The following is a 12,171-nucleotide window of genomic DNA, read 5'->3' on the forward strand; positions in this document are numbered from 1 at the left end:
TCCAAATTGTTTGCTTCATCTGGTTTACATTCCTCAGTTAGTGGTTCGCTTCCATATTGTTCCATTGTTCAATGCATGCATCAATAAAGCAGTGCTTGATGCCCGTTCTTCACCTCACATAGTTTTCACCTTTCCCATATCTGCTGATAACAATTCAACCATTTGTAAGGAAAACCCTCTCAATCAGCATTGAATTGCTTTACGATACTTGGTCTATGTGATCTTCCGGTGTTAGTAGCTTGTAATGGTTTTACATTCCTAATTCAAGATGGCCTATTATGGAGGAATTTTGCTAGTTGTGGTCTTTTTAACATCTAATAGGTATTGAAATGATTAGCATTTTGTGATGCTCTAGTTCTGTATTAGGAGTTTAAATGTAAATACTCCAACAAGTATGGTTTATGCAAGTACTCCTACCACTAGTTATCCTTTCATCAATACAGAAAAAGATTGGTTTGCATTAGCGAGGAAAAATAAGCTACAATGGTATGTGGGAACAATTTAAATGCCACATATGCTGAGTCACGTATGGAAGTCAATATTAAGAATCTTTCATTTTTGGTGTCATGAGAAGCAATTTTACTCCAACTTCATTTAAGCAATTGATGGAAGGTTTTTAATTTAAATGATTGGGTGATTAACTGCAAGTGAAGTCACTCGAGTTTTGCCTTTGTTTTGTTCAATTTATATATATTGGCTGGGGTAATTATATGGTGGTATGTGACATTCACTAAACTACGGCTGGGGTAATTATATGATGGTACGTGACATTTTCTAAACTATATAGAAGCACATTCTCTCTGTCTCTCTCTGTAAATTTTGTTTTTAACATGGCTTTAAATCATGGTAGCGAGTAGCATAACGTAACGATGACAGGTGTAACGGAAAGTAAGAGTAGCAGATGTTACATAAGGGGAAGTGGGTGTAACGGCTGTGATTTTTTCCAAGCACGCACAACCTTGTGCATATTAGTGTACTTGCATGTTTAAGGCTTTTAAACCTTCTTAGAAAGAGTTTGTGTATTTTGGATCCTTTAGTTCAATTAACTAAGTTGTTTGGTAAGGCAAAAAGTTTACATTTGTTTTAAACCACCATTGACAGAAAAATTATGTGTGTGTATTTATACTTCTAATTGTTCTTATGATGTGATAAATTCTTATGTGTGCTAAATTAATTAATTAAACAAAATATATTATGCACTCCATTAATCCATTAGACACATTAGACATGAATAATACAAATATGCAATAACTAAAAAAGAAAGAAGGTTGAAGTTGAAAAATATAGAACATAAATAACAATTTATCAAAATATAATATTTTCCTAACAAGTTAATAATTTCAAATTGTTAATTAATACATCTCTTTTGAGTATTTTGAAAAAATAGTAAATTTTGTATCATTATCATCCTCATTATAAATTTTTACCCTCTCACCACAGCCGCTATGGCCGTGTTTTTTCTTCCCAACGATTTCGTGGTGTATAACGGGATTGGTAACCCAAAAAACTGTTACGTAACGATGTTATGTAACGGTCACGACTGTTATTTAAAACCATGATTGTTAATACTTGGGTTGCAAACTCTTGGTGTCTTTAGGCTGTGATTGGAGATCTGTACAATTTTGTATTGCATTTTTATCAAAATCCTTTTCTCTGTGTTTTGATGCCTTTCCATTTTCATTTCCTTTGCTCGCCTCAGTCTCATTGTTGCTCTCTCTCTCTCTCTCTCTCTCTCTCTCTCTTGTTATCCAAAGGTTCCCCGGCGAATCACAGTTGTTGGATCTGAGTCGAAGATCTTCATCGAGATTGTTGAGTCTTGTGGTGCTGCATTTTCTTGCTTCTTGGAGATTTCCTTCCCAGCTTCGGCTTAAATAAAAACATAAAAAATCCAAAATTTCAATTTCTAGGTGCTTCGGCATTCCATGGCACTTCACCATCCTTCTCTTTCAATGCTATCGTCGGTATACCATTGCCGTCGCCCCTGCAAGACCAATCCGGCCACTGTTGGAGCTGTTCTTCGCCTCTCTGCTCAGCCACAGTCTGCCTGCTACCACTGCTGGCTACCAAATCCAACAGCCACTGCTGCCTTTCTCTGCTGATAAGGTACCGTGAGTTTACCAAGATTCATGTTCTTTGGCTCTTGGCTGTTCTCAGGGAATTTGACTTAGTTGTGTTGTTTTGATGTTTTTGGTTCTTGGGCTTGTGTTGTGTTGATCTTTTGGTGGTTTCGGCTTTCCAAATGTTGTTGTTTTGGAGTTTTGAGGAAACCTGTTTAATATTATTTGGTAATGTGTTGATCACTGTTGTGTGATTTTTTCATCCAAAATATTTTGTTTCTTATGAATGCTTCTTCTTGGTGTGCGGACATAGCACGATAAGTGCTTGATAAAATGCCAAATAGAGATGCATTTCATGTAATGTCATGTTAAGTGGAGTATGCAATGAGGTTTCTTTAAGGTGGTTTGTTGCCTGTTGAATGGAATGCTTGAAAGAAATGTGGAGTTTTGAATTTAACAATCTAGTTAGCATGAAGAAGCAATAAAGATTTTATGGGTTGAGGAATGTTGTTTCAACAATATTCTTGAATTTGAATCTTGAATTAGATTGAAGAATTCTTGCAATGCCTCTTCACTTAAATATTTTTCAATTGATTTTCATTAGCAACATCAAATTTAGGTGCCAAAGGGTACTTATTGTAGTATTTTCAGTCGATTTTCATTGCCTTTTAATTTTAGCTGCGGCAAGATCTTTTTCTCTCTTGTTATTTCTTTTCTTATTATTATTATTATTATTATTATTATTATTTCTCCAATAGTTGGTTAGTAGTGGAGATTTTGTGTTTATGATTTGTAGGCTTAATATACGTTTTGTTTTTGTTTTTGTGTTTTCCATTTGCAAGTCTTGTAGTATACAAAATTCTTCAAAAAGTAATATTGCAAGTTTTTTTAATTTTATTGTAGTTTAACTTGGATTCACACCCAAAATTGTATGCGTTAGATTTTTTAAATACATTGTATTGTTCATGTGGTTATCACTAGTTGTAGGGTGTGATTTTGAATGTGAAATAAGTTTGCAAAAAAAGAAAAACAAATCCCATAAACATGTACTTTGCCCGTGTAATACAAATTGTCTTTGTACACACAATTGGTTCCAAGCCCAAATAAAGAAGCAGGGTTGTGTTAGGTAGCTGACAGTCTGCATAGAACTTTTTTAGATTTTATTATCAAGAATTCTTACCAAATTCACCGAGGTCACTAAATAGACCGGGTCAGTATAGAAGGGAGAGAGCTAATAAGTTAGCACAAGAAACTAAGATTAGATAAAAACTTGGAATATGGGGACTCTAAGGGCGAAAGTATGGAAATAGTGGAAATAATGTTTAGAAGGAAAATTAACTTAATTAGCCTTCAAGAGAAAAAAATGGGTAGGAGAGAAAGTTAGAGAAATTGAAAAATCATAATTTAAACTTTGGTACATTGGTAAGGAGAAACATAAAAATGAGGTGAAATTATTGTAGAAAAAGACCTAAAAGATAATGTAGAAGATGTTAAAAAATAGGGATAGGATCATTAAATCAGGATAGCTTTAGGCCTGGAGATAGTGAACGTCATTAGTGCGTATGTTTCTCGAATAGGGTTAACGGAAAATCTTAAAAGACAATATTGAGAAGATATGGATAGTATTTTACAAGGGATACCAACATTTGAAAAGATATTCATAGGAGCTTATTTGAATGGATATATTGGAAAGGATAATATAGACTATGAGAGGATATATGGAGGCCATGGATACAGAGATAAAAATGAGGCGGGATTGGTGATCTAGTCTTTAGATTTTGCCATGTCTTACAATTTGGCTATGTGAAATAAGTTTGGAAAAAAAAAAAAACTCAAACATGTACTTTGCCTATGTAACACAAATTATTTTTGTACACACAGTCGATCCCAAGACCAAATAAAGGAGTAGCATTGTGTTAGGTAGTTTACAGCCAGCGTAAAACTTTGTCAAATCTTATTATCATGAATTCTTACCAAATTTACCTAGATCAAGTTAATAGACAGGGTCAATATAGATGGAAGAGGGCTAATAAGTTAGCACAAGAAATTAAGATTAGATTAGCAACTTGGAATATAGGGACTCTTAACTAAAAAAATATGGAAATAGTGGAAAACTTGAAATAATGTTTAGAAGGATCCATGAACTTAATTTGGCTTTAAGAGACGAAATGAGTAGGAGAGAAAGCTATAGAAATTGAAAAAATCAGGATTTAAACTTTGGTACATCGGTAAAGAGAAACATTAAAAGGATGTGGGAATTAATGTAGACAAAGTCCTAAACGATAATGTAGTAGATGTTAAAAGAATAGGGGATAGGATCATTAAATTAGGATAGCATTAGGCTTGGAGACAGTGAAGGTCATTAGTGCGTATGCTCATCGAATAGGCTTTATAGAAAATCTTAGAAGACAATATTGGGAAGATATGGATAGTATTTTACAAAGATACCAACATCTGAAAATACACTCATTGGAGTTGATTTGAATGGACACATTGGAAAGGATAATATTGGCTGTAAGAGGATATATAGAGGTCATGGATATGGAGATAAAAATGAGGCCAGTGATACAATCCTAGATTTTCCCATGTTTTACGATTTGGCTATATTGAATACTTGCTTTATAAAAATAGAAGAACATTTAATAACTTTTAAGTGTGGGTATAATAAAAGTCAAATAGATTTTTACGTAATTAGGAACGGGGATCGTCTGTCTTGTAAGGATTGTAAAGTATTCTAGGTGAAATTTTGGCTACACAACATAGTCCTAGTATTAGATATGCATATTAAAAAATGGAAGAGAAAGAGTAACATAAATCAACACAAGAGGACTAGATGGTGGAGCCTAAAGGGAGATAATATAGTAAAATTCAAAGATAAAATTATCAAAGAGTATAATTGGATGGTAGGGGGTAAGGTAGATGCAAATATTGTTTGGAATAAATTAACTAATTCTATCGTAAGGATAGGAAAAGAGGTTTTAAGTGAGTCTAAATGAAGATACTTAGGTAGTAAAGAAAGATGGTGGTAGGATCAAGAAGTCCAAAAAGCTACTAAGATAAAATGGAATTGGTATAAAATATGGGAAAATTGTAGAAATATAGAAAATCTTGAAAATTATAAAGAGGCAAGAATAAATGCAAAAAAGACTATTATTGAAGCTAAACATAAAGCTTATGATACTTTATATACTAGACTAGATATAAAAGAAAGAGAAAAAGACATTTATAAACTTGCTAGAGTTAGAGAAAGAAAATGCAAAAAATTAGATTATGTAAAATGTATAAGTACAAGAATGATAATGTCTTAATTAGAGAAGAAAACATAAAAAAGAGGCGACAAAAATACTTTCATAAGTTGTTTAATAAAAACCAAAATGAAATATTGAACTTGGAAGTGACAAATGAGGAGAAGACTAAAAATATGAAATTTATTCGCAAAATTAGAGTCCTTGAAGTTAAGATGGTGTTAAAAAATATGAAGAGTGAGAATCTATAGGATCAGATAAAATACCAACTGAATTTTGGAAATGTTTAGGTGATAAAGGCAGTATTTAGTTAACTAATCTATTCAATACTTTTATAAAAACCAAGAAAATGTCAGAAGAATGAAGGAAAGTATGTTACTACCTTTATACAAAAACAAAGACGATATTCAAAACTGGAATAACTATTGTGGAATTAAGATTATGAGTCCTACGATAAAATTATGGGAAAGGGTAATTGAACATAGATAAGACTAGAAATGAAGATTTTAGAAAATTAATTTGGTTTTATGCCTAGGAGATCAACAACAGAAGTTATTTATCTTTTAAGAACATGAATGGAAATGTTTGGAGGAAAGAAGAGGGACTTGCATATGATTTTTATTGACCTAGAAAAAATATGTGATAGAGTACTTAGGGAAATTATTTGATGGGTCTTAGAAAAGAAGGGGGTATTTAAAAGATATATTGAGATCGCTAAGGATATGATTGATAGAGTAGTGACGAGCATTAGGATTGTAGGAGGGAATCTAGAGATTTTCCAATCACAATAGGTGTACATTAAGGTTCTACTTTGAGGCCTTTTTTATTTTTATTTTTATTTTTATTTATTTTTTTATTTTTTACTTTAGTGATTGATGAACTTACTAGGAATATCCAAAATGAGATCCCTTAGTTTATGTTGTTTGCAAATGATATTGTATTGATTGATAATAATAGGAGCACGGTGGAATCTAAGCTAGAATTTTGGAGAGCTATATTAGAGTCTAAAGGATTTAGGATAAGTAGGAATAAGACAAAATATATGAAATGTAATTTCAATAATGTAAGGAGTAACAGTGGAGAGAAGATTTAACTTGATAATCAAAAGATTAATAGCACTAATGGATTTAAATATCTTGGATCTATTATGCAAGCAGAAGGGAATTGAAGAAGATGAAGTACACAGAATTAAAATAGGTTGGGTAAAATGGAGGACTAGTTAAGTGTGTAGTGTGATTGTAGAATACCCTTTAAATTAAAAGAAAAGTTTTATAAGACGGCTATAAGAGTAAGACCGGCTATGCTTTATGCTTCAAAATGTTGAACAACTAAGAAACAACATGTACAAAAAGTAAAAGTTACTGAAATGTGAATGTTAGGGTGGATGAGTGGTATAACATTAAAAGATAAAGTAAGAAACGAGCATATACACAATAATTTAGGCATAGAATTGGTTGAAGGCAAGATAAGGGATGAATGACTTAGATGGTTTGGGCATTTGAAATGCAGGCTTAGCAGAGCACTTGTGATGAGGAGTTAGTTAATGTTTCCAGCATTAGACAAGGTAGGGGTAGGCCTAAAATAACTTGAAATGAGATGGTGAGAAAGAATTTAATAGTCCTTAATCTAATAGAGGAAAACACTCTCGATCGGGTGAACTAGTGGAAAAGGATTCAATCAGCCGACCCCATCTAGTGGGACTTAAGGCTTGTTGTTGTTGTTTGTTATATTTTATCAAAATCTTCAAAAATCCAAGCCCAAACTCCAAGATTCCAAACATGGGGTTACTGTTTTTCTCTTCTGCTTATCCCCAAAAAAAAAAAAAAAAAAATTATGAATATAGGAACAATCAATCAGTTTGAGCAAATTTGTTTTGAATGGTAACTACTGACAAACAAACATCAATGAAGCACACTATGTGCCAAGATCTGTGTATCCATTCTCTCTCCAAAACAAAAGCTAAACTAAACTAAACTAAACTGAAACTTCCTACAATGTCTCAGTTAATTTTATTTTTAATTTTTCCACAGGCACATTGAGTGCCCCACTGGAATAATGGATACTATTTTGAGCCATATCGAAAGATTTCAAATTTGCATCTAATATAGAAATTGTCAAATTGGTTTGCTTTTTTTCTGTTAGCATGGAACTTACTTTCAAGCATGTGTCTTCACAACGGATGTCCTTCATTTTTTGCACCCTATAAGTGATTCAATTGACCATTTAAGATGTGAGAACACCAAATAATTCTTGTACAATAGATGCCACTCATTTTTAACATTTATTACTGACACTTACAGGCTTACGCTAATGATTAATTTACTCTTTTCCATAATGGAATTTTTTGATTGCTATGCAACATATAGGACGTATGGTTCTTCTTTATGTTCTGGGAGATAATTTGGTGTTGGTTCATTAGACTGAAAAGAAGAAAAGAATAGCTAAAGATATACCGTATAATGTCTTGAGTTCGGAATTGCCATGGAAATATTGAAAACATGCAATAATTTTTTGTTGTCTTTTGTGATGATAGCTTTTCAATTGGACGTGGTATGATGATAAAGACACGAATGTTTTCTGGGAAAAAAGATCACTTTACTTCGTCATGATATCACAGAAGTTGTGGAAATATGGATATTATGATAAGAACGCGGACTGCGGTGACAATATTTGAAATGTGGTACTTTCAATGGCAAATGTTCTTGAAGTCTGGTCCTTATTTTTTTTATCTTACAATATTTTGGAACTATTTGGGCTGTGAGAGATGGTATGACAACTCATTTAGCACATCTTCCATATCTGCGTCCAGCGACTGAGGTGGCATAGTGATGGTCAGAAGCAACAACAATGGAAGCAGCAGAAGATCCTGCAATAATGCATTCTGCCGTTTGCAGTGGAACAGAGTCAAACATCTGGCCCAATAGATCCAGAGCTGTGCTTGTTTGGGATTCGTTTGCTTCTTGTTTCTCCGTTTCCTTTTCTTTGTTTTTTTTTTTTTTTTGGATTTTTTTTCCGTAGATATGGATGCCGGAGGTAAATTCAGTTCTGTTTTAAAGGACCTCTTTTTATATTATTAGGTATCTCAACCATGATCATTATTTCGAGACTGATGTATCTTCATATTCAAGTAGATAATTGTTTAGACAAGGTTGCCAAGGCTTGTGCTGGAGCCTACAACTTTCTTCTGCTATTATACCATGAAATGTTGGTATGTAGGGGTGCAATTGGTCAACTTATGACAGAGACTTGTTGCACTTTGTGTGTTGTGGAGGTAATCAGTCAATCTACAACCATATACCTGTCATAAACCCCCCCTCCTTGTTAAATGAATTAGCACTGGATCAAATTTTGGATTGGGTAAGAATTCCATGTTGGAACTCTACTTTGGACTTAAACTGCTTCCTCAATTCTTATCTGTGAATTTTGTTCTCTCTTAAAGCATGATATGAGCAGATGGAGTTCTAATGACGGTTAGTTCCATATGCAAGCTATTTGCAAGTGTCGCATAAACTTTCCATATCTTTTCTGTGAGAAATTCGATCAAGAACAAATCATGATCTGGGCAGATGGAGTTCTAATCTCAAACGATTTGTCCACCATATGTAAATCATATGTAAGTACTGCATAATCTTTCCGTCTCACTTCTATGATGAATTGTATCATTATTAAAATTCTGAGCATTCATTTTGTCTGATTCTATCTGACAATGCTTGTCAGTGAGTCCTCCATTCCTGTAGTATTCTGGACGTGTACTGTGGATTTGGTGGGTGACCTCTCTTAAACTACTAGAGGATGTTACCTTAATCTGAACCAAATCCCAACTGAAATTGAAAATTCAGGCCAATCAATTCGCATTTGGGAGGCCAGGTTGGGATAACTGGAAAAAATGCAACATACATGAGAAACAGCAAACTGGTCCTAATGTCATAGACTCATAATGTGGTTTCGTGCCAGAAAAGTGCTATGCAATTGCAGCTTGGGCGTGTAGCGCAAGGGATTTGGGTGTAGCAGTATGCTAACATGATCTTGGTAATTTTTTAGTTATGGTATGATCACATTTTATAGTGATTATATGATCTTAGCATCTTTGTTTGCTAGGTCTCAGTGTAGGCGTGTTATGGATCAAAATGCATGTTAAAGTTGGTTGGGTCAGAAATTGTTGCTCATAATGAGCTCATCTCACAGATTGACATGGTGAAGCATGGGCCTCATACTGACCCTGCATAGACCCTGTTTGGCTCGAACCTGTTTGGCTTGCTCGTCATAACCATCACGGGTGTGTGATGAGCTATGGAGCTCTGTTTAGGTCTCTTATGAATCATTGATTCGTTTATGAAGTATGGCCCATTTATGCATGGTGGATTGTTCCATTTTTAGGACCCTAACCTACCTAACTCTCCATAAACAAAGTATAATGGGTTTTCTCAGTCTCTATCCCATTCTTTTTAACTAACAAACATGAATTAAAATCTATTTTGTCAAGAAATTTGGCCAAAAGGAGAAGCTTTTAAAAGGTAATACAAATCGTTCAACAGGTAGTTCTTTAAGGCCTATTTGATAATTAAAATGTCAGTCTCGTTTTCCCCAACTTGCCAGAAACCCAAGGGACAAATGAACTGCAAAAAAAAATATTTAAAAGCGAATCTCACGGTAAGATGAATAAAACACAACACAGGCGCCAAAAAAAAAAAAAAAAAAAAACACAATACGGTTCACCAACATCAATGAATCAGATCAAAGCAGATTAGGTCATATTTTCTTTCTTCTATTTTCTCAAAATTCAAAGGGGCAGAAAAATAATTCAGAAAATAATTTACTAACATAAAACCAAGACTCTTTTAACACAAACTCATCATCTCGTTTTTAAAAAATGGAAACCCACGTGAGATTTACAAAATAAGATCACACAGCAGATTGCTTTGAAAATTTTAAAAGACAAATTCAAAAAATAAAGAGGTTTATCATTAGGCAAAGTATATTTAAAAGATAAAGTTGGACGATTGAAATGCTTTGGACACTTGTAATGTAACTTATGTCAATGAGAAAAAGTGAATTAATGTTAAATTCAATAGATATAAGCGTAGATTCAAAATAACTTGAAATGACACAAGAAGAATATTGCAAAAGGATTCACATAATCAATTCTATTAGGTGAGATGTTGTTGTCATGTCATTGTCGTGTTCCTGGTTCAACATGATAAGTGTTGTATGGAGTCGATGAAAATGTGGGATAAATTTATTGGGTTGTGGTTGGGATTGATAACAGAGAGAGAGAGAGAGAGAGAGAGAGAGAGAGAGAGAGAGAGAGAAGATGGTGTTGGAAGTTGTGGGCTATTCAAAGAGGTTTAATGTGGGATCATGCTTCAATGAGGATAACTAAAATGGCTCGTAAGTTAAATTTAATTTGTGTTAAGTTAAATAAAATTTGATGTAATTTTATACTAACTTTGGTACGATTCTTACCATCTGAAACTGAAAATTCAATAAGGGAAATTTAAGGAGGTATATATGAGTTTGAAAATGAGTGTGAGTTGGATGTAAAATACCCATTTTGACACGTTTAGATTAATGGATCAAAATGGGTGACCCATTTATTCATGGCCCATTTAAATTACTTAAAAAAAAAAAAAAAAAAAAAAAAAAAAAACTGCGGATGCTGCATACAACTTGGTTCCATCATCCATGGCCCTGCAATGAATGAAAATGCTTGGCTCTGGTGAATCTAGCCATGGCCATAGCTAGACGCGTGCTTGTGTTCTGAGTAAAAGGGTTCCTCCGCCATAGGAGTGACCAAGCTTTGTAGTTTCATTTTGGGAAAAGTGTTGACGAGAATTGTGGCCCTATGGCTATGGATGCTAACCTGATGTTGACAACATCAAACGCCTCATACTGACCCTGCATAGAGCTTGTTTGGCTCGACTCTGCGTAGAACCTGTTTGGCTTGCTCGCCATAACCATCACGAGTGTGTGATGAGCTATGGAGCTCTGTTGTTTAGGTGTCATGTGAATCATTGATTCGTTTATGAAGTATGGCCCATTTACGTTTGGTGGCTTGTTCCATTTGTTAGGGACCCCAACCAGCCCAACTCTCCATAAACAAAGTATAATGGCTTTTCTCAGTTTCTATCCCATTCTTTTTATCCAACTAACATGAATTAAAATCTATTTTGGCCAAAAGGAGAAGCTTTCGAAAAGTAATAAAAATCGTTCAACAGGTAGTTCTTTGAGGCCTAGTTGATAATTAAAATTCCAGCCTCGTTTTCCCCAACTTCCCAGAAACCAAAGGGACAGATAAAGTATATTTAAAGCATAAAAGGTGAATGGTTGAGATGGTTTGGACCTTTACAATGTAACTTATGTCAATACGAAAAAGTAAATTATTATTAATTTCCATAAAAGTAAGCATAAACTTAAAATGACTTGAAATGACATAATAAGAATATTGTAAAGGGATTCACATGACCAATCCTATTAGGTGAGACTTAAGTTTGATTATTATTGTTGGCGTATTGTGGTTGTCATTTTGTTGGGTGTTTCTGGTTCAATATGATAAGTGTTGTACAAAATCATTGAAAATGTGGGAGAAATTTATTGGGTTGTGGTTGGGATTGATGAGAGAGAGAGAGAGAGTAGCTTGCGTTGGAAGTTGTGGGTGTGGGATCATTGCTTCAATGAGGATAACTAAAATGGTTGGGATGTTAAATTTAATTTGTGTGAATTTAAATAAAATTTGATATAATTTTATACTTCGTTTTGTAAATTCATACAATCTAAAACTTAAAATTTAATGAGGCAAATTTAAGAAGGTATTGTTAGGTTAGGTATTCCATATCCCACCATCAGTTTAGAAACACACAAGATTTGACTGC

General features: G+C 33.8%; 1 long non-coding RNA gene across 3 annotated transcripts in view; it reads left to right on the top strand.

Moving 5' to 3' along the window:
• The window catches only part of LOC131161279 (uncharacterized), a 74,852-nt gene extending 66,339 nt beyond the window's left edge, over positions 1-8,513 (top strand). For 2 of the 3 annotated variants that reach the window (XR_009138382.1, XR_009138381.1), the window contains 2 exons: positions 1,755-2,103; positions 7,836-8,513. This is a non-coding gene — a long non-coding RNA (uncharacterized LOC131161279). The remainder of the gene's footprint in view (positions 1-1,754; positions 2,104-7,835) is intronic. The other variant, XR_009138380.1, reaches the window with a different exon arrangement.
• Positions 8,514-12,171: the final 3,658 nt, after the last annotated feature.

This window comes from Malania oleifera, chromosome 8 (assembly GCF_029873635.1).
Source record: "Malania oleifera isolate guangnan ecotype guangnan chromosome 8, ASM2987363v1, whole genome shotgun sequence".
Lineage (NCBI taxonomy): Eukaryota > Viridiplantae > Streptophyta > Magnoliopsida > Santalales > Ximeniaceae > Malania > Malania oleifera.